Source organism: Rhinolophus sinicus, linkage group LG04 (genome assembly GCF_036562045.2).
Source record: "Rhinolophus sinicus isolate RSC01 linkage group LG04, ASM3656204v1, whole genome shotgun sequence".
Taxonomy (NCBI): Eukaryota; Metazoa; Chordata; class Mammalia; order Chiroptera; family Rhinolophidae; genus Rhinolophus; species Rhinolophus sinicus.
Window position 1 is genome coordinate 68,782,792 of NC_133754.1, and position 23,699 is coordinate 68,806,490.

The following is a 23,699-nucleotide window of genomic DNA, read 5'->3' on the forward strand; positions in this document are numbered from 1 at the left end:
TACATCTGATATTTTAAACAATGACAAAAAGGCAGCCAAGAAAGGCAAAAACTGGCAACTGTCTAAGATTATGTCTTTTATGTGCTCCCTTTAGTCCGAAGAAATAGTTACTTGTGAGCTTGTCGAAAGTTAGAGGGTTTTAGTGTTTACAGAAATAATGAGTTTATCAGAAAAGAGGACTGCTTTCAATGTTCAGAAAGTAATCAGTAATCTTTAAAAAATTTAAGGAGGGCAGCAAGGAAAGGGGGACCTCAACCCTATTGAGGAACTTCATTTCTATGGCCACAAGAAATTGAATTCAATTCCAAGAACAAAGGCTTGGAAGCAAATTTTCCCTCAGAGCTTCTAAATGACAGCTCAGCCTGGGGGATATCTTGGTTTCAGCCTTGTCATACCCTGAGCAGAAATCCCCGCCATGTTGTGCCAAATTTCTGACCTACAGAATTGTGAGCAAATAAAGGCATGTTGTTTTCAGTTTAAAAAAAAAAAAAAAATCTGAGCCCATAACATTGTACAGGACATTGAGTTTATAATTAGAGTGATTTGAGAAAATGCCGGCACATTCTGAACGTTAAGACCTTTGCAAATGCAGATGGCAATGCAATGATTTTTGCAATTATGGAATGCATCTAGGGTGACTACGTGACTTATTGTTCAATCTGGGACACTTTTGAGAGTGAAAAGGACCCTATTAATGATTGCCCAGGTAAAGAAGCACAAATGGGGACTGCCCCAGCAAACCAGGACTTAGGGTCACCTAAGATTAAGGTGCTAGTCTTGTAGCATTATTGCATTAACTGCAATATTGAGTTTTTAAAAATTGTGGTAAGATATACATAACATAAAACTTACTATTTTAACCTCTTTAAATGTACAGTTCAGTGGCATTAAGTACATGGATGGCTGTGCAACCATCACCACCATCCATCTCCGGAACTTTTATCATCTTGCAAAGCTGAAACTGTACCTGTTAAATATTGTAATAACTACCCTTTTACCTCCCCCCCCCACCCCACCCCCAACGTTCCTGGCAACCACCATTCTATTTCTTGTTTCTATGCAGTTGATTACTCTAGGTACCTTATGTTAGTGGAATCAAACAGTATTTGTCCTTTTGTGACTGACTTACTTTCCTTAGTATAATGTCCTCAAGGTTCGTCCATGTTGTAGCATGTGTCAGTTTCCTTTCTTTTTAAGTCTGAATATTATTTCACTGTATGTACGAGTATATACCATATTTTGTTTATCCATTCATTCATAGATGGACACGAGCTGCTTCCTCCACCTTTGACAATTAGGAATAACGCTGCTATGAACATGGGTGTGCAAATATCTCTGTGAGCCCTTGCTTTCAATTCTTTTGGGTATATACCCACAATGTTTATTTTCAAATGAAGAAATTAAAAATGGAGAGAAAAAAGAACATATTTTTTCCTCTACAGGATTTTTCTGTTTGTGTGCCTACTTCCTCAGCACAATACTCTGTCATACTGGAGTCCAGCTATGCCTTTGCAGAATTCATCAGAAAAAACAGCTGCTGCAGATACTCAAAAGAAATTGCCAGCTGAAGAACAACACACCCAGGCTCTCAAATTCCGTCACCACACAAGAAAGGAAGCTAGTTTTTCTGTCAGTAAGTACCATGATGCATTAACCACAGATGTTTCTAAGTGAAAAGGGCTAGCATTTAGAATGTCACAATCAAAGTCAAGTGCATGGCTGAAGCAACACAAAGAACCAGCAGATCGACAGTACGAGACTGAACAACAGAATGCTCCCTGTGACCAAGAACATTTTTGTAACACAGGGGACCATGAGCTTCCTGGAAACAGGCAACGGAACCAATAACCATCTGTTGATTTGCAAACTGAGATGAAAAGAGACAGGCTACAACAGAATGTGGACATTCCAGATACAGAGGAAAATATTCTTCCTTTGGCTGTGGAAATAGATATCAGAATGTCAATGTTGAGAACAGTAGTGCATCTTACCTCAATTTAGGTAATCTCTTTATGGGAATAGAAGCATCAAAATATAACCCTTCCTCTGAAATTTTAAGTAATTTTATTTCCACTGGGGATTTATAGTCCTGGAAAGTAGTGTTGACATGTCTAGAACAAATAAGGAATTGCCACATTTACTGGATGGGCATTGCTCCCTCTCTTAAAGTGTCTATGGCAGGTGTCAACCCTCTGTAGAGTCAACAGAGGAAACTCACTTATTTATAACAGCAATCTGGAAGGAACTTGGTAAATGTTTGGTTATATTAGTAATGACCAAGTGTCAGAAAATACATCTGCAGAAGTTATCTGCTAATCAGAAATGGTAGCTTAGAATCAAACAGGTATTAAGGAGCTTTGAGAAAAAATGGGCTCAGAGTGAATATCGTATGGTTTCCCAGAATGAACAGTATCCATAGATCTGCTTTCATCAGACTGTGCCTGTATTGTTGAGGACTGGAAATTAATAGGCAGGTCCATATGAAAACCTGCACATGGATGTTTTAGCAGCTTTATTCATAATTACAAAAAATTGGAAATAACCAAGATGTCCTTCAGTAGGTGAGTGGATAGCCCTGCCACGGTATCTCCATACAATGGAATATTATTCAGTGATGAAAATATCTATCAAGCCACAAAAAGACATGGAGGAACCTTATGCATATTGCTAAGTGAAAGAAACCAGTCTGCAAAGGTTAAATACTGTATGATTCCAATTATATGACATTCTGGAAAGATAAAACTATAGAGACAGTAAAAAGATCAGTGGTTGCCAGGGGGTTTTTTTGGGCAGGGAAGGGAAGAATGAGTAAGTAGAGCACAGGGAATTTTTAGGGCAGTGAAACTTCTGGGATACTGTAATTGTGATACATGACATGCATTTGGCAAAACCCATAGAGCTGTAATATACACAGAGTAAACCCTAATATAAACTATGGGCATTTGTTCATAATAATGTACCAGTATTGGTTCATCAGTTGTAACTAGTGTTCCACACTAATGCAAGATGTTAATTAAAAATTACTTAAAAAAAAAAAAAAATATATATATATATATATATATATATATATATATATATATATATATGCATACATATATATACATATAAATAAATAAACTAACAGGCCCTTCATCTGGTGCTAGATAGAAGATGCAGAAAACGTTCACTTCAGGAGTCCAGGTGATGCCATGTCAGGTGGTAGGGAACAGAGCTCCAGGTCAAAGACATTAATGAATGAGAGCAGTTCCAGTTGGAATGTCTAATCTGCTACCCTGCGCCTGAGGTGCAGATATTACCCCCAGCTTTCAGCAGGTGAGGAAGATGCACCCAACCAGGCTTCTGAGCAAAGGACATAGTTCCTTGCCACCCAGTTCCCTGTTGGCTTAGGACTTGGGTCAGGGCCCACAGAACCCACTGACAGACAGGCCTGAGACCAGAGAAAATGCAGACCTGAAGCTGCGAGGCCATCTGCCCTCAGGGCCCTGCAAGCTCCTACCATCCACTTTTCCTACTGCAGACGTTGATGGGATTCTCCATGCAGGAAGCTCTTGAGGCTTCGCATCCAGATGGTAGAAATGCAGACCTAGTTCTTGTTTTGCTATAGCAAAGAATGTTGTAGTTACTACATGACCATGGAAAAGCTACATAGATAACCATGCACACTCATATGTATGCAGTATGTATAGAAACCTGCAAGCAGAATGTTGAGCCAGATATTATAAAAGATTTTTTTCCCAGCTCAAGTAGTTTATAGTTTTTTTTGTCTGATAATTTGTCTATTCTTCGTGTTAAAATTTGGGCCTTTGGAAATATATTGGCGGTATGTGCACATAAAAGCTTTTTGTTCTCATTAAGATGATATATTCTGGCCTAAAATTGATGTACACCACTTTAGAATGATAGTGAATCTTTAAAAAGTAGAAGCTACTAGAAATCCTACCACTTGACCAGCTAAAGTCAGGTCAACTTGACACTGTGGCTCTCTGTGCTAGAGGCAAGGTATGCCCTGTGAACTCAATTGTCAGGTTATAAACTTCTAACTACGTGGTTTGGTGTTTCGAATTATTCCCAGTATGCTGTGTATTATGATTCATCCATTCAAACAGGAAGTTGAAGAGTAATTGAATAATTAAAAAATGGAGGAAAAACTGTGTTATGACATGAAAATTTTTATTACAGGTAAATAGTAATCTAAAGCATTTATATAGGTTATTGAATACTTTGTAAAACAACTACTTTAGATAAAGCTGTGACTAAGTAACTCCTGTTTTCCTGGATTTGTTTATGTAAACCAGACTGCGTTGTGACGTGGCGGATCTTTGGGCTTGTTGAATTAGTACACGTGGATTCTCGTCGTCAGTCTTAAGAAACTAATTATAACGTTTTCTTTTCTTTGCTGATTGGCTCTCAAGTGACACCAATGACATTAGTTTTCACCTACTATGACATAAAGCTTAAACCTCATTCCACACAGCTGATATTTTCCTTGGCCCTTTCTTCTCAGCATGATTATTCCCTGTCAGTCCTTGTACCCTGCAGCCATCTCCTTTGTGAATTTCTAAGCATCATAAATCCTTCACTTGAGCAGCACACCAACTGTTTGAGGCTTCTTGCTTACTGGATGGTCAATGACGTCAGAAATAATACATTCTGCTCCAGTTGCTAATGGTCAGTCCTAGAGGTGCCAGCAAAATGGCCATCCTGTGGAATTCAGTCATAGTTTTTCTCAAGGGTAATGTTGCTATAAAATCTAGTGATGGAAGCATGTGGCAGGAAAACCTGAGAGACTCGTGAGATAGAGTGGGGTCGCAGTGGGTTGCAGAGAGGAAAATGAAGGATGAGGAAGTAGGCAAGGCTTATGGACCCCTCTTGAAAAGGAAAGAAGAAAGAGGAGACTAAAGCTTGAAAGCCGAAGCAGGGTCTGGGAATGGCTTGTGTTTGTGTGTAGTTTTCCGTACCTATTTAAGGAGGAGGAACTCTGTATCTTTGCTGGCTGAGGAGCAGAGGCAATTGGGAGAAAGACGGAAGGTGGGAAGAGAGAGGATAGTCCTAGGAAAGATGAGAATAGAGGAGAGATGCTAGCCTTTGAAAGGACTCTGATAATTCTGAAACAAAACGGATGTACAAGCTTTGGGGATAGAAGGAGCGAAACAGAAGTAATTTACATTTTCTTCGTGAAGTAGGAGCAGACTTAGCCTGATAAGGCGCTGTTTGTCAATGTATTTGTCAATGTCTCAGGTTTTCTGGGGAAATTGAAGTTCCCAAAGTAACATAAACAGTTAAGCTTTGGGTTTGTATCTATTTGCCCATTTTTGACTCTAAGTTTTGTCATGCATGAGCTGTGCAACTTCTCATATTATACCAATTTAGGAGGCCATAAAACAAAGATCTGATGGTTGCAATAAAGTATTGGTTTTAGTAAGGAAAAGCTACTTTCAAACACTCAAGTCATTATTGTCATATTAATTATTTTGGTTATCTAAAAACTATTTTTCAGAAACACTGTATTGACCTTTTTTTAACATTCATGTTTCAACATCATTGGAAGTGTGGTGCATCTTACAGTTGATAGCATATCATTGACTTTCTTGGTAAAATAATTGTGCATGTTACAAAATAGTGTTTTAATCAGCATGGGCTGCCTTAGCAGGCTGGGTGGCTGAAACAATAGAAATTTATTTTCCTACAGTTCTGGAGGCTAGAAGTCCATGATCAAGGTGCCAGCCCATCTGGTTTCTGTTGAGAGCCCTTTCCTAGCTTGCAGATGGCTCTTTTGCTGTATCCTCACATGACCTTCCCCCTGTGTGCAGGTGGAGAGAGCTCTCTGGATGTCGATCCTGTTGGATCAGGGCCTCACACTTATGACCTCATTTAACCTTAATGATCTCCTTATAGGCCTCATGTCCAAATACAGCCACACTGGAGGCTGGGGCTTCAACACAGGAGTTTGGGGGAGAGACACAAACGTTCAGCTCAGGAAGATGGCATCCTAGATTCCATTAAGTATTGTATTCTTCACCATCTTAATCTTAACAAGCCATCCCCAAGACATATTTCCATCTTGCATGGAAGCTTCAGGTTCCATCTTTTGTCTTATTTATTTTTTAATTTAGAATCAGAACTCTTTTATTTAACTTTTTTTTTTAATAGGTCATGTTGAAACACTGTGAAGTTTAAAATGATGGTATTTATAGTTTTAAAGTAGAAATAGTAGACTGTGGATCCTTATAGGCTTACCTCTGAAGAAACAAACAGTCATAAAATGGAGTATGAAAACTGAAAAAAATTAAACTTTCCAAAACAGTCTGGTTTATTCTGAGCACAGACTTAATAAATCCTGCTGCTAGGAGAAGTACAATTTACTGCCACAAGAAAGATTAAAATGTCAAGCATATTCTTATCAAATGCAGCGCAAGCTGCCTGCAAATTAGACCGTACTTTCAGCTGGTGTAGTTCCTACTTCTGTGCAGCTTTCATAATTGTGGTGCTTAGAATTGAAAGCTCTGTGCACAATGTAAACATTTAAACCCCACCTCCACATTGGTATTCATAGCAGGTGTGGGTTGCTACAAACAATGGAGGGAACTACAGGATCCGAGCTGTTAGGAGTTCAGTGTCAATGAAACGGAAGTAGTCCTGACATGCACGCACAGCAAGGAGATGGCGCCGGGGAGCTGGTTAAAAGGCAAAAGGCTGACAAACAGAGGGCCAGTGCCCAACAACTTAACAGGAGATCGGGGGCAGCAAGTCTTTTCAAGCATCCAGGTCACAACTCAGAACCAAGAAGGCCTGAGAGTGGGCAGTACAGATGGCGCCATACTGGTTTCTCCAAAGCTGAGCCCTCTGATGACCCAAAAGTCTTTTGTCCTTCATATTTTAGGTAGGATTCCAAAAGATTTAGTTGTCTGATTTCTTTTCAGCCCAAAGCCCATCAAAAGCAGCAAATTTGAAAGTAGAAGAGGGGACAGAGTGTGAAGTGACTGCCGACAGCAGGGCCGGGCCGAGAAACAGTAAAGAACTATGAGAAACCTAGTGTCGCTTAGTGTAGATGCGGCCACTCCATAAGCCTTGGGGAGCATTGCTGCTCTATGATACTTTGTCATAATTAGGTCCTATGTTATCAATAAAAATGTGCTATTTTTAGGCCATTTAGACAGAATGTGGCCTATATTAGATTTCCATAAAAGTAGTTAAAATAACTAACACCTTGGTACTGAAAGGATCATCCTCAGCTATTTCTAATGTTAAATTATGTGACACAGCTTTTTATTAAAATTGGTCTGAATTTTGAGTTCAGTACCTACTTACTTAGTGCAGGACTTCTTAGACTAGTACGCATGCGAATACCATCCACCCTCCCAATGTAAGTGTGGTGGGAGCTCAGAGCGCAGTCTGGCTTCCAGGGCAGGAGACCAGGGGACAGATCCCCTTGCAGGTTGGCTGAGCCTGTTTATTCAGGAGCTGGGCACAGTGGGGAGGTGCATGGTGGAGGCCCCATGTCCCCAGATCAGAGGAGCAAAAAACTAGAGATGACAGTGTTTTCATTATTGTGTTTACATTTTAGTGTCCCTTTCGATCTTCACATTATGAGATTATAATCCAAAGGCAATTTTACAATCAGGTAGCGTTCATCGTCAGTACCAATCCCAATGGTTAATACTCCAGAGGTATGGGAAGTAGAGGTGATACAATTCTAGGTAGAGTACACAGAAAATTGTACCGGGAAGCAGAAATGTTCTGTGTGTTTCATGTTCAAGCACTGCTTAACTCAAGGGTCCAGGGGAAATCATTTCTTGTATTTGTTTTCTCTCTGAAATGATCATCGAAACATACTTACAGTGCCCTGGACTCTTTGATCAGTTAAACTAAATACTAGCACAAGTAAAAAAAATCATGCAAGATTTTAGGAATAGGTGTGTCCCATAAAGGCACCAGAGAGTGGCAGAGCTAGAACTTGACCTCAGGACCTCAGGGCTTCAAAGTCGTATTGCTAACTCCTGCACCACCCTACCACTTCCACACACAGACTGAACCGCACGGACCACAGTGAAGTCAGGGAGTATGACAGTGATGGTTTGCTCACCCTGGAAGTATTTCCTGAGGTAGAATTGATATTAACATGACTTTTTCCTGTTAGCATTTGACCAACTCAGGCCTTCTCCGTTTAGATTATTTTTAACTTTTCTCCATTAATGCGCTATACCTAAGTGAATCGCTTTTAATTAAAGTGGTTCTTTAACATTGGTTTAACATTAGTGAAGGCAAAGCCTCCTGAGTTTTAAATTTTTCTCATTAAGTATGGAAACTGTCACTCCCATGGTAGAATTACAATCACTAATCCATTTAGAATGCCAGAGGAGTGTTAAATATGTCTTCAGAATATTGTCTTTATGCCGTATAGTGATTGTCAATATGAAAGTAGTAGCTAGGACTAAACTATTAACAAATTTTTAATTTGTTTTGAAACGTTGTTACAAGTTTGATTTTGCCATTGTCATTTCACAGCTGAAGGGCCTTGTAATACAGCGTCTAAAATAAGACACTGTTTTACAAATTTGTATTTTAAATGAGATGCTACCCACATCACAAAAGACATACATACTAAGGGAATATACAGGTCTACAGGAATGTGTAGCTTTGCTGGGATGCAGCCTGTTTGATGAGGATGAGCTTAGGAAAGGAAACAGGGTGGGCAAAGCTTCCTGACTTCCGTTCCTTTAGTCTAGAAAGCCACACGGGCTTTCTCTGTAGAATGGCGGTAAAAGAAGAAATTTCCTTTTATAAGCAAATATCGATCCTTTAGCAATTCCTGATTTATTTGTCATAAAGAGCTACCATAGCTTCTAGTAAATTACTAGAGTCTCTCCATGCTTTCTAATCAGAGGTTTGAATTTTTATGGAATGTGATCAGGTTAGTGATGTTTCGAGCTGCGAGCTGATGCCCAGGTCGAGTCCTTGTTCAGCTGCCCCCCTGAGAGGCCCCAGTCCTCAGGACGGTGAGAACAGGCAGCCCCAAGGTGAGCCCTGGTCCTCACAGGGCCCCAGAAGGGCATCGCCATCTCTCCCAGTAGGTATTTTCCAATTTGACAATGTTGGTTACTTACTAGGAGAGCTGAGGTGTGACGGATCTGCCGTGGGCCCTTTATTAAGCACACTGGCCTGGCCAGACCAGCATCAAGAGAGAAGCCACAGAGCCGCAGTGCTTAGAAGTGGTCACCGAGGCATGCTCCCACTTACATCCTGTGAAACCAAAGTCCTCCCCCTGCTGATGACACCCAGACTCTTCCTGGGCTCTCAGACGGTGCTGCCTACTTTTGTGCTCCCATAGGCTTGTAAGTCCACCTTCCTCTTTGTTGAGCTGTTTGTATATAAACACACACAAATATATATATATATATATATATATACATATATATATATATATATATATATATACACACACACACATATGTATACATACATATCTATATCTATCTATCTATCTATCTATCTATCTATCTATCTATCTATCTCTGTATATCTACATCTATTTCTATCTCTATAACTATGTATAGGATGCCAAAAAAATTATACACATTTTAAGAGAGGAAAAAACTGTATTAAAATTGTAGTAATATATGCTGATAACCAAAGATGAATACAAGTTATGTTGTGTATATATATTTTTGGCACCACCGGTATATGTGTGTGTGTGTGTGTGTGTGTGTGTGTGTGTGTGTGTAAATATATATATAGAGAGAGAGAGAGAGATTGAAGTATATGAGATTCTGGGCTCCCTCATTGATACTGAACATCCCTTCCCTGTAATGCTTTCCTGGTGATAATGCCAATACTACTTGGTTTTCTTGCAAGTAAGAAAAGTGTATTTTCTTACATACATATACATACATATATATACATATATATATATATATATATATATATATATATATATATAGTCTTACATCACTAACCTGGCCACAGTACATGTATATAATATGTATATATTACATATACAAGTACATGTATACATACACACATACTACATTTTACTTCTGTGAACAAAATTGTATGAAAACAACCAGAAAAACAAAAACCAAATTTACTCTGTTGACTTTTGCAGACATCTGTTATTATTAAACAGAGCAGTCATTCTTTTACTGTCCTTGAACTTTTGGTTCTGAGATCTGTAAGCCCCCTGGTTCTCTTTATTTCTAAAGTAGCATTTGATTGACTTTTCTATTGTATTGTATTCTCCATCACACATAAGAGTAAAGAGAGAACGTTTATGACAAGTGCACTCCACTTCACCCTGTACCATCCTTCCAGTTCACTCTCATGGCCCCACCTTGGGTGCAGGTCTCCTTCCTGGTCTGCCTGTGCTCCGTTGTTAGCATCTCCCCCTGACCCTTTTGGGCTGTCTTACACCTTTAGATGTCAGTGAAAGAGAAGAGTTGGCTGCCCTGACCTGGTCTTTTTGAGCTTTGCAATGTGTTCCAATGTGTTAGACAGGTAGTGCAGCCGTCAATATTAATGCTGTGCCACAGATTAGGAGCTTAAGACTATCCAGCCAAGTTTAAAAAGTATTAGCTACAGAAAATTATAATTTCATTTGGAAATGGAAATAGGAATTGGCTCCAAAGCTTTCATTCAACTGCTTACTGTCAGTCACCTCACCCTTTTCCAGTCACTCAGTCGGAGTAGGAATGTGTTGGGGACTGTGATAAAAAGCAGTTCAAGGCTTGTCTAGGCTGTCAGTTTTTGGAAAGTTATGTTGTGCATTTGGGTTGTTAAAGCGCATTTCTCTATGAAAACCAGAGTCTTCAAAGAAGAAGGACACTTTCTTTATACTTAAGAGAAAGTAAGGTACCTACAGAAGCTAAAGTGACTTGCCTAAAGTTGTACTGCCAGGGACAGACGTGGATCTCGGTGTTTTTCTCCCAAGACAGTATTTTCAGATCACACCACAATGCTCTGAGTTCTACTTTTAAAGTTTTATTTGTGAAGTTTAATGTATTTTATCAGTTCACTTCACTACTTCACTTCTGACACTTCTGGTCACCAGATACGTGGGTGTTTGCAGCAAATAAGGCAATTCTGCAGCACGAGTTGGGTGTCCCACAATTTAAACTCAATTCTGACACCATCTGCCTGGAGCATCAGATCCCACAGGTTAAGGGCTCAGTCCCACAAGACTGCTCCCCCCACCCCCCTTCAGCCACCAATTGCAAATCCAGGTTATATCACCTGTGCTTCTGACCAACCTGCTGACCTTCTGACCAGTCAATATGTTTCCCCCTCCTTGGGTTTGATTAATTTGCTAGAACAGCTCACAGAACTCAGGAAAATATTTTACTTATGAGATCACTGGTTTATTTTTAAAAGAACTCAGGAACAGCCAGATGTAAGAGATGCTTAGGGCAAGGTTGGGACCTCTCCCAGGTCCCAAACTTCTGTCCCCTTGGAGTTTGAGGTGTACCTGCCACCCTCCTAACAGGTGGGTGCGTTCTTGTCCATCAACATGGAAGCTCTCTGAACCCTGTCCTTTGGGTTTTTATGGAGGCATGATTGATTAAATCACTGGCCATTGGTTTTAAACTCAACCTCCAGCCCCTCCCCCTCTCTGGAGGTCTGGGGATGGGCCTGTCAGTCCAACTCTTTAATCACAAGGTTAGTTCCCCTGGCAACCAACCCCATCCTAAGGGGCTTTCCACGGGTCACCTCATGAACATTAACTCAGGTTTAGCAGAAAGGGGCTTGTTATTTATTAATAACAAGACACCTATTTCACTTTTATGCTCTGGAGCTATTTCAAGAACTGGGGAAAATACTAAATATTATGAAAGAAGATGCCCGTATGGCTTTTATATAGGAAATTACAAGGTTTTTAGGAGCTATGTGCCAAAAACAGTGGACAAACACCAAATATATATTTCTTATTATAAATCACAATATCACACTGAATGACTATCTCATGGATAACATGCCCTAATGTACAAGAAAAATATAGAGAAATCCCCACTGACAAAAATTATTAAACAGGAAAATGAGGGAAGAAAAGCAGAGAATGGATAGTGCTAATAATTTCAGAGAGTTTTGCAAAGTTCAGCTACTTATTTTCCCCCAGGTATGTTTACATGTAGTTATAACTTTTACATATTATAAGCATTTTACATGACCAAAATTATTTTGTTTTGTGTCTTATGTTTAAATTAAATATATTCTCTTCATTTATCTGATGAAGATGATTGGGCCCCTGCGATATGCCAGGCTGTGTTAAAAGTGCTGTGTGTACGAGTACACAGCAGTGAGCCAGAAATAGCTGATTTCATGGTGTTTACAAACTGGTTGGGAGACAGAGGCAATAAACAACTATAACTATAGCAGGATGTTGAAATGGAATTCTTTCTTGTTTTCATGTTTTTGCAAAGTAGTGCAAAAATATGGTAGTAATAGGCAGCATCTAGTCAGAAAATGGAAACCACACTAGTAATATTGGCAGATGGAATGAATAAGGAGTTGGCTAAACAGATATTAGAGGACTGAAAATGCAAAAAGGGATCAAATGAGGTAGGACAGCAGAAGCAGTTGCAGCCCTGTGCTGGGGGAACAAAAGCAGAGGAGTTGCTTATCAGAACCTAGAGGCTTGGAGGAGGGGCCCCCAGATCTGGGAGGCAGACCCCGGGAACTCAGAGGAAAGTATGGAGTGGGAACCCAGACCTCTGAGAAGGGGACGCTGGTCTGCTGGTGTGGATAGCTTGAGAGCTCAGATGAGGGGCCCTGAGGACTGGGGACTGTTTGGCCGGTGCGGGTATCTCGTAGGGGTGTGCAAAAGGGCTGGACCTAGGAGAGTGGAAAACCCTGGGACCGAACCAGCTGTTACTGGAAACAAAGGCTGCTGCTAGAGTGAAGGGCTGTTGCCAGGTAACTGGCAGGAACAGGCAGTGGCTACAGTCTGGTCCCTTCTCCCTCCTCTAGGCTTCCAGGCTCCCTCCGGTGTGCCCTGTTTGCAGAGCCCTTGTCAAAGAGGAAATGTTGTTTGCACAGCCCTCACCCCCACAACACACAGCAGCGTGGAGAAGGGAATGGAGGGACCATAACTTCACAACATGCAGTCCCAAAGATGTTAGGTGGCAGTTGCTCATGTTCTGAAACTACTTGCCAAAATACCCAACAGGACTTACAGAAGAGGGTGAAATCATGTTTTTTAAATTGTACTGAAATATACATAACAGAAAATTTACCATTTTAACAATTTTTCAGTGTATAGTTCAGTGGCATTCAGTACATTCACATTGCTTGCAACCTGTCTCCAGAATTATTTTCATCTTCTTAAGCTGAAACTCCGTACATGTTAAACACTAGCTCCCCATTTGCCCCATCCTCTGGCAATCACCATTGTACTCTCTGTTTCTATGAATTTGACTATGCCAGGAACCTCATGTAAGTGGATCATACAATATTTGTCCTTTTGTGTGTGGCTTAGTTCACACAGTATAATGTATTCAAGAGGAGATGTTTGCAGAGCCCTCACCCCCACAACACAAGGGTGGAGAAGGAAGGGGAGGGAGCATAACTTAACAACAGGCACACTCCCAAAAACATTAGGTGGCAGTTGCTCTCATGTTCTGAAACTCCTTGCTAAAATATCCAACAGGACTTGCAATAAAGGCTGAAATCTGTTAAAATCTGGTTTTGTGACTGTTAGACCAACACCCATGTGGAAGGACTTGGACATTGGGGAGAGGACGTATTTAGAGAAGTTTTTAGGGGGTTCTGTGAATGCCCCCAACCTTTTCCCTGCTAACATGCAAGAGCATGTGTGTACATGTACACACACACACACACACACACACACACACACACACACACGGCATCTTGGGAGAAGAGAGGGAGGTGTTTCTCCCATACTTAAATCAAGTGGCAGGGCTTCAAAGGGTCCACACAGAAAGCTTGATTTGTGCCACGTGCCGTGTAGAAGACACAGTAGTCTGGGGTCAGGCATGCACCTGAGAAATCTAGAGGTTGGTAGAAGCAGCCTGTGGCAGCAGAGTAGGTAGGAGGTATTGTGGGAAGTGCAGCTCACTGAGGATAGATCAGAGATAAGTGCTTTCTTTGGACCAGATGTGGCATTGGCCGATGCTGCATAGGATCTCATCTAGAGACACAAAGAGTTTGCGGGTAAATAATGCCGGAGGCGTAGAGCAGGATGACCAGCTGCGGAGAGACTATCATAAGCAGCCAGTGACAGTGGACTACCCATGTCAGGAAACTACAGGTGAGAGATCTGCAGGCTGATCTGCACAGAACTGATAAAGGCATTCCATGGGGGGCCATGAAAACGCTCCATGGAATAGAGAAACAGCCTTCAGTTCCCACCATGCCAGAGATCACTGACTCCAGCTAACAGTGAAAAAAGGACTTTTCTGGCTTCCTGACCTCTCCTTGCCAGCGGCCCCTCCAACCACTGCAGTACGGAAAGTGTGGGAAACAAGCTAGGGTTGGGTAGGGAGGGGAGCTCGAAGAGAAGAAACTACCACCCCCAACTTCCCACCTTCCGCTTCACCATGGCAACAGGCCCAACCTGAGGATGGGAAGTTTCAAATTGGAGTGAAACTTGGAGCTTTGGTTTTATACTGGACAGGGAATGTTAGTTTCGAAAGGAAGAGTGTTTGTGAATAAGGTGATTTAAGGAGCACATTTTGTTATCTGAAAGTTACTGAAAAATCGGGGGGTCTGCCCAAGTTTCATTCAAGGGCAGAGGAGGAAGGAGTGCCACAGAATAGGTTTCCAGGGTCACTGAGTCACCTACAAATCCTGCTTGTTTGACATGACAGTTTTGTAAGTCAACGCTTCCAGTGGTGGGAAGGCTGTGGGCAAAACGAAGCAGTGTTGGAATCTGCAGTGCTGCCGCTCTGCAGTCAAAGTAATGATTTCAGGTTCATGTACAGTGAGCAAAAGAATTTGCTGCTTTCTTGCATAAAAGAGGAGGGCATGAAACAGGACAACGGGGTAAAGCGTTTTATTTTTTTTCAAAGTTACTCCCTGCACTACTCTGTTTGCTGGATGCAGCATGTGGTCCTGGGATCCACAGATGTTTTATGATCAGCACGATGGGGGAAAGTTGGGGTGTCAAAGGAAAGCCAGCAAGTAGAGACAGCATTTTTGAAGAACTTTGCCATAAAAGAAAGCAGGGAAATTAGGACTTAAACTGGACAGTGATCTGTGGTCATGCTTGGGAGGGTTTTATTTATTTTAATTTTTTAAAGTTGAGATGTTGATTTTTTTATTTTTTATTTATTTATTTTTTTGCTAATGAGAAAGATCAATAGCATGGGGGAAACTGATGATTGAAAAGAGAGGGCAGAGGGTTGCAGCACAGAAGCTGTTGAGCTGTCAAAAGAGCATAGGATTCAGCTTTTCCTCCCACTTGACACTTACCTACCAGCACAATATTTGCCAGATATAGTGAGTGTCATTGTGGATGAAGAGATGAGTCAGGTGTGGTCATTGTTCTTAAAGAACTGAAGGTCAAGTTGGGGAGATAAACAAGCATGCAAGAACGCTTTATCAGTTCTGTGATCCATTGTTCCTGAGCAACAGAAACTGACTCATGATCTGTGGGCTGACGAGGAATTTATTGAAAGGATATGGAGGGCATAGAAAGCCAGCAAACCAGATTCAGAAAATAAGTGTGTCCCATGGCAGCTCCAAAATGCCAAGACCCTGAGGTACTGTCAGTCTGAGCAGGACCCTCTGCCACCGACGAAGACTTCTGCTGCCACATTAGGCATCGCTGTCATGGTTCTCCTTCGGGTGTGAAATCCAATAGCCACTACATGGCAAGAAGCAGGCCATCTTGCCATAGCTTAGCTGATCTTTGGCCAAACCATGTATGGCATCTTGATTCTGGTAGGCCACCACTGAGCCCAGAATTTGACGTATCAGATGGACAAGCCCCTAGAACCCCCTCCATTTTGCTCAGGTTGGGGCAGTGAACCCAGACCCTCTGGTAAGTGCACCCATATTGATAAACCTGGTACAATCTAAAATTGTATTTTTCTGTCTTTGGCAAGCTCCTTCAGAATCTATACATGTGGATGTTTATCTCAGATCTCTTGTCTTCTAAATTCTGCTGTCTGTAATTCTTCTGGTGGTTAAGCCTTCCGGCTTTGACTTTGTAATTGTCTCGCCGGGCTGTGCAGAGAAGTGAGTCCGTACAGATCTGGGGACAGTGAGAGGTGGAGGGAATGTGTGGTGTGGAGTGGGCGGAACTCCGTCCCCTTTTCAAGAAACCCCCTCTGGTGGGGAAATTGTAGGGCCTACAAGGAAGTAATGATTGTCCTTATGAGGCAAGGGAGTAGGTGCTGTATCTGTACATTCTCAGTCCTGTTCTCCGCCCTCTTTTGGCAGGAATGGCCTGGCCAGGACACGGCTGCCATTGTCAGGGGCTGCAGTCACGGCTGGACACCATCAGTTCCCTTGCTTTTGAATGACTTGCTTTTGATTCAGAGTCCAGGATGACAGTTCCTGATGGACTGGATCTGTGTCACAGGACCAGGACGTCTGTCCTAGTTCCTAGGGCTGCTGGAACAAATTGCCATAACCATGGTGCCTTAAAACAACAGATACTTATTTTCTCACAGTCCTGGAGGCCGGATGTCCTAAATCAAGGTGTGAGCAGGGCCACGCTCCCATTAGAGGCTCTGTAGGAGGAGCCTTGCTTGCCACTCCAGGTTCCTGTGGTCCCAGGCCCTCCTTCCCTGGCTGGGGCGGCCTAGCTCCAATCTCTGCCCCTGTCTTCAGTGGCCTTCTCTTGGTCTTCGCTGCTTTGGTCTCATAAGCATCCTTGTTATTGGATTTAGGTCCCACCTGGATAATCCAGGGTGATCTCATCTCGAGATGCTTAGCTTAATTACATCTGCAAAAGGCTTCTTCCGAGTAATTTTACTTTCAAGAGATCTTGGAACAGATCCTCCTCTTATGACCCTGAGAAGGAACCAATCTTGCTGACCCTTTGATCGTGGACTTCTGGCCTCCAGCACTGTGAGAAAATAGGTTTTTGTTGTTTAAACCCCCATCCTGTGCTTCCTTGTCATGGTAGCCTGAGCAAACTAATACAGCATCCAACCAGGGGCCAGAAGGCAGGGAAGCTCCCTGCTTCAGTGTCTGTGGTGAGGCAAGGCCCTGCATTTCACCCTTACTTCACACTCTGGGGTCATCTGTAGTGAAAAGTACAGCTGGATGTGAGACAGCCAGAATACACCAGACGATGGCCACCGTAGTGCTAGCACTGACGTGTAACTATATAATCCAGGGAGGCACGAGGGAGCACAGGTGGTAATTCCTCGCTGGGGGACAGAAAAGCGTTCACAGAGAACATGACCCAAGCTGAACCTTCAAAGATAATTGTGTCTGTCAGGTGGTCTGGAGGAGAATCCAGGCCGAGGGAATAGATGAGCAAAAGCATGAAGATGCCAAATGTCTAATGAATTCAGAAACTCTCAAGTCATGAAGGTAAAGCAGTAGCACATTAGATGAGCATGTGCCTGCAGGCAAATCAGCGAAGTTACAAGGTGACTCCATTTTCCTTTCTCACAGCAAGAGTTTCTCAATGAACGAAGCAATCATTGATTTACATTCTGGTGCAAAGTCCTTATCTCCTTATAAGAATCAGTTGGCTGGCTGGCTCCTTTGAGTAGCACTGGTAGGGTGTGGGGTGGAGGGGTGGGCCATCATAAGGGACAGTGCTGGAGGGTGGCTGGGGTCAGCTCATGGAGGGTTTGATATGACATGCTAAGGCATTTGGACTTTCTCTTTAGTCTGAAGGGGGGGCGAGACATCACCATGCTGGTGCTATAGAGGATAAATTTCAGGGCACAGAGCTGTTACGGCAAGGGGACTGGTGGTTTGGGAAACCATTGTATTAATCTGGTCCCCCAAACTCAGTTCTTTATTCCAGTGTTGGTTTGTGACAATGTTTTCATCAATTTGTAGTGGAATGAGAAAATTAAAGGTTTCATCAGTTTTTCATAAAGCTAAATTTTATTCAATTTTAAAGGACTTCTTTAGTTCACTATTATGACCTCCCAACTTTTGTGGGGGTAAATTGTCTATTCATCTATGCAATAATTGTGACAATAAATAATAGGGTGTGTGTGTGTGTGTGTGTGTGTGTGTGTGTGTGTGTGTGTCCTAGCCTTCAAGTGAAAAATCAGCGGGTCCCTCTGGTTCTCCAAATGTCCCTTTGAGATTTTTTGGATCAGAGAAATCCACAAGAGTGGGCACTCCTGGACTGCTCGGTGAGGTCCTAACGTCAGGCTGAGGCAGTGGGGAAAGCGATGAGGAGACACGTAAGAGGAATGAGTGAGACAGAGGTGGAATCTGCAGGATAAGCTCTCTGACACTCCAGACTTTACTATCCTTTGTGTACACATTGACTCTCTTTCTGAACCTCAAATATACAGTCACATTTGTTTTTCAGTAATAACCCCCTGAGTGACCCTTATGGGTCAATTGTATTATAAACAGTATTTTATGAAATACACTAATACATAATTCATCCTTACATTTCTCCCCTTAACTCCATTCTTAGAAAATCATGCCAGGATTGATAGTTTTATAGTTGAGTACAACGGTCTTCGTCTCAAAGCTCCTTCTTGAACAATCACTTGACAGTGAAATGACTGTGGTCAACATTTCACTGACACTTCCTTTCCTGAGAGGCAGGAGGACAGGGAATGTGCTGTGTTGCTTCTCCTCTGATGCTGCCTTTTCGTAACACCAGCACAGTCTTCTCCAGCGGCTGTGCGAGGATCCTATTACCTTTGTCTTAACACAGACTGCGAGCTGGTTTGGTCAAATTGACACCAACAGTAAATGCCTGGGGAAAGCTGGGTATTATATTTTCATTTTTCTTAAACCTCATATTTGATTTCCTTGTTCTTTCCTAGGCTTCTCTAATCTACAAAATCAAAATGAATCGTAATTGAGTTACAATGAATATGCCCAAGGCCCTGCCTGTGGAGGATCCACCTTTGAGAACAGATACCATCATCAACCTTGTGATAAACTAGTTCTCATTTTTTACTGTCGTGTCCTCCTGTAACCCCCCGTCCCTGCCATGCATGTGTGCACACACGGCCCCCACCCAGATGGAATCACTTTCGTTTTTTTTATCTAGATATTAGAGATAATATTTTACTCTTAAATGAAGTCAATTTAGACATGTACTCTTTGGAATTTTTCAAGAAAAACTAAAGTATTTGGGGAGAATATTTGATCCCTTTTCCCTAAGATAAACACCCCTCTTTTTTTCCCCTCATATTTCTTTCCACATATATTTACTCTGGGGTCACCTGTTGGTCCCTGCTGGGACTCCAGAGAGGGTCATATTCTGCCAGCACTACATATTTTGTTTTGAAGCCCTGAGTTTTCTACTCATAGGATTTCAGAAATGCCAGGTGTTCCTTTTCCTACCATTTCTCCTGTTATCTCTCTGGTGTATCATTAAGGAGTTCTGTACAGCATAGGGAGCGTTCATTAGAACAGGGCCCTCTTTTCACTCACTTCACTATTTAGAGGGAGTATACTCAGAGTCAAAGTGTCACTCCAAACTATAAAAGCTAATATTGCTTGCTCTCTCTACTTTTCTACCAATAAATCATATGCTTGCTACCTGTTCTTGTCATGCAGCTATTATTGTGCATTACTCTGTATTAGCCTGTAGCTCTGGAGCTTTTGTTCTTTTCATAGCTACCAAAGCAACTATTGCCTGGTAGGTGCTCAGTCCGTATTGCTTGAGTTAAATTTAATTATGGTCCGGCTCTAATAGCAGCACATGACTAACCTCTCTTCTAATACTAATGTACGAGGGTTAAATATTAGAGATCCTTGACGTTTTAACCTCATTCTTTTTCTTACTCTGCACAGTCCCTTTTGATTTAATCTGCTCCTGTGGCCCTAAATGCCAAGTCCTAGGATAATGATGATTTTTAAATGATCTCTGGTCCAGCTTGCTCTCCTGGCTTCCTATCCATCTTACGTTATTGTCCTTCAGATACCATAGAAACAATATATTCAAGCCTGAACCCTCCCTCTGACGTAGCCCTCTGATGGTGAACCATAGCACCATCTAAAGTGCCATTTAAAAAATTCTGCTATTCCTTTCTTCACACATTTATACAATAGACATTTATTGAGCACTGTGCAAATTACAATACCAAGCAAAGACTCAGTGGTCATAATATACATTGTCCCTGTCTGGAAAATGCTCCAATCAGTTACAGAACCTAAGGAACATACGCGTATACAAACAGCCCATGCCATTATAAAAAATATGGGTTACTAATCACTATTTCAAAGTCAGTTACCAACACTTTGTCCTTCTTGTATCCTGTTTCCTGCAGATGCATAAATTTTGAGTAACCTTCTTTGATATAGTCACATGCATTCCAAAGGAACGGTTTACCCTAGTTTACATATAATCATTGCCAATGCTTCCTTTTGTTGTCTTTCATTCTAGCAGTTTATTTTGGAATGGTGGTGGTACATCTGACTATATCAGCCGTATTATTGTCACTGCTTCCCCTTCATGTGCTCTTTGTCGCAACTCTTCATTAGTCATTCATTCCTATTAATTTGATCCTTTCTCCTTAATATCTCCTGTGTTTGTCCCTAATATCATGCTTTCTCTATCTTCATTGTGAAACTGGCCAGGCAATACTAGTCTACACCCAGATCACATTTTGTCATTTCTGTGGTTGAAATAATTCAGTGGTTCCCCATTGTGTTCCGGATAAAACCCAAACTTCTTAGAATGCCAAAGTAGACCCTGTGTGGTCTTAACTCCTGCCTGCTCTTCCAAGACTCTTAGAGCACCACTGTCTTCCCTTTCTCCTTCCCTCCCTTCCAACGGTATAGTTAAGAGGGTGAATTCTGGACTCTAACTTTCTGGGTTTAAATCCTGGCTCTGCTACTTACTAGCTATGTAACCTTGGAAAGTCACTTATGTTCTCTGTGCCTTAGTTTTCTTATCTGTGAAATGGGAGATACAGTAGTTCTTATTTCATATAGTAATTCAGTAGACTTAATGAGTTAATATATGTTAAATGCATATAATGGCCTGGGTGGTAGTAAATAATGTGTGTGTACCATGTTTCCTTCAAAATAAGACTTAGCTGGACAATGAGCTCTAATGCATCTTTTGGAGCAAAAATTAATATAAGACCTCGTATTATATTATGTTATGTTATGTTATGCTATGTTATATTATATTATATTATACCCAGTCTTATATTATACTAAAATAAGACCGGGTCTTATATTAATTTTTGTTCCAAAAGATGCATTAGAGCTGATTGTCTGGCTAGGTCTTATTTTCGGGGAAACACATTATGTCTTGCTATTGTTGTTGTTGTTGTCAGTTTACTTCATCAAAGGGATTGTAATCAGACTCATTTCTTCTTTTTTGCACATGCTATTTGCTGTGCCTAGAATCACCCACTCCCGCTTTCCCTGACTTACCCCTACTGTCTTCTGAGCTCCAGCTTGGATATCAGCCTCTCAGAGGATCAAATTCATTGAGGCACTAATACCTGGAGGAAAGGTGCATATCAGCCAAGTGGAATGCATAGGTCAGGCCATGGAAGGGGGATTGCAAATGGAGAGCCTTTAGGTTTCAGACAAACACGGGGAGCTCAGCAAGCAAACATATCTTCCTGATTAAGGCAGGCTCTAAAGTGCGTGACAAAAAGTGAGCTCCTTCAACTAATAGCTCCTTCAAGACCCTTCTTAAATATTCTTCCTTAAAAGTCAACCTTTGTTGTGCAGATCATATACCTGCATATGACTGAGATTTCTGGCTATGTATAGTCCAAAAGGTCAGAGAGAAGCTTTCCAAAGCACACCCAGATCAGTGATTCTTAAATAGAGACCCAGATTGGAGTGGGATGGGGAGCAGGGACAAGGTGGGGGAAGCTTCATGCACCCCCCTCCCCAACATCCTGAGAATCACTGTATGTAATAAGAGGTACAGTTTATGGCAGTGAGGTGTACACACAAAGGATATGAAGACTAAAGGAAATGGTGGAACACTGATCAAAGTAAGGTCCATCTGCCTCAGCTACAGGTGAGGAATCAGGCCCGAGGTATTACAGGATGGGCTTTCCACACCACACCAGGCATCTCTTCAGACCTCATTTTTTACCCCCAAGACCTCTGCATTACAAAGTACTTTTTGGCATACAAAGTCCATTGTGTTAGTAACTCAGAGCCTTTTGATGGGTTTGCATGACAGACCTGCTCTATTATGAAAACCAAAAAAATAACTGTGAACAGTGAAGAATAACTAGCAGTACTTGTCAGAGTGACATGGAAGTAGCTGATAATATGAACAAATATTGAGCAGTTAAATTGTACTGAAATGCTTTAGTACAATTCAGTAATAGTGTCTTAAATAGCACATTTAATTAAGCTATTGATTTCAGAGTTGACTTTGTCAATGCTTGTAATTTTTTCAGGAACAAGATGAAATCATTCAATTTAATTTTGGGAGAAAGTACTGTATATTTTAGAGAAAGCTTAGGAATTAGTTCAGAAACTGCTCTTATAGTTCAGGCATACTCCACATAATAACTGCTCTTTCTAATCCCTTTTCTGGGTAATTTGTGCATAGGTCAAGAGGTCAACCTGGGCTGTAGCTGGTTCAGTATTCATAATTATGTAAAATGACATTTAGTATTTGTGTTTTTTCCCTAACAGGGCCTGAATTCCCTTCAAAGACTCCTACAAAGTGGTTCATCCTGTGAAGGACCTCACTATTTGATTTCCCTCTTACTGCTATTCAGATACATTATGCACTGAAGAAAGGCATGAGTGACAACTGTTACTCTCTGAGGGTGACAGCTGAGGGTGGAAACTGCCATGATTCACGAAGACAAGAAGTAATTTTCCTGTAATCACAAGATGACTCAGGTTAGTAGCTTTCAACTATTACTGCAGTTTAAATAATATGAGGTTTTAGGCACTGTCCATGTTCAATAAACTTAATTAGTCCCAATTTGTGTCATTTTAAATTTATGACAATATGATATAAAGTAAGTTGGAGTTTATTTTTGCACTAGGTGAAAAAAAGATGCTGAAAATAGCTGTACAGGGTAAGTTAAAATTATAAGAATATACAGTAGTTCATGTTTTCTAGAGGGCAAAATGCTTTCCTAGGACTTAAAAGCATTATAAAATGATTGTTTTTATCATTCAAAAGTTTGCAGGATAATTTGTACTTGAAAGTAATATGTAGATGTTAAGTTTGAAGAATCACATATTAAAACCAAAAAAAAAACAAAAAACCATGTATTTTATAATTAAGTTTTGAACTGTCCTGACTAACTTGTATTTTTACTCTAGAATTATAAAATAAGTCTTTAAAATTCAAAGCAGAGTTTTATGCTCTCTTTTTAAATACTGTGTCTTCTATGGCATTTATAATAGGGGAGCAATTTACAATATTTATATTTGTTTTTAGTTAAAAAGTGTGACTCTTGCATGCCTAGGGTGTGTCTCTAATACATGGCTCTGCTGGGGCAGGGAATCATGAAATACAGAGCACAACTGGGAAAGCCCTACTTTCCTCTGAGTGCCTATCGGCCCCCAGCAGGATATTTGAGATTTATGACTGAAGACTTGAGGACCATTTTGTCTGGAGTAAACTACTGTTGTTC

General features: G+C 41.2%; 1 protein-coding gene across 13 annotated transcripts in view; it reads left to right on the forward strand.

The window, feature by feature from the left end:
* The window catches only part of TRMT9B (tRNA methyltransferase 9B (putative)), a 51,914-nt gene that overhangs the window by 7,313 nt on the left and 20,902 nt on the right, over nt 1–23,699 (forward strand). For 7 of the 13 annotated variants that reach the window (XM_074329710.1, XM_019750529.2, XM_074329713.1 and 4 more), the window contains 2 exons: nt 1,443–1,633; nt 22,741–22,953. The gene's annotated coding sequence lies outside the window, so the exon portion shown is untranslated. Of the gene's footprint in view, nt 1–1,261; nt 1,338–1,442; nt 2,002–22,740; nt 22,954–23,699 lie in introns of all 13 variants that reach the window. The other 6 variants (XM_074329707.1, XM_074329714.1, XM_019750537.2 and 3 more) reach the window with 3 other exon arrangements.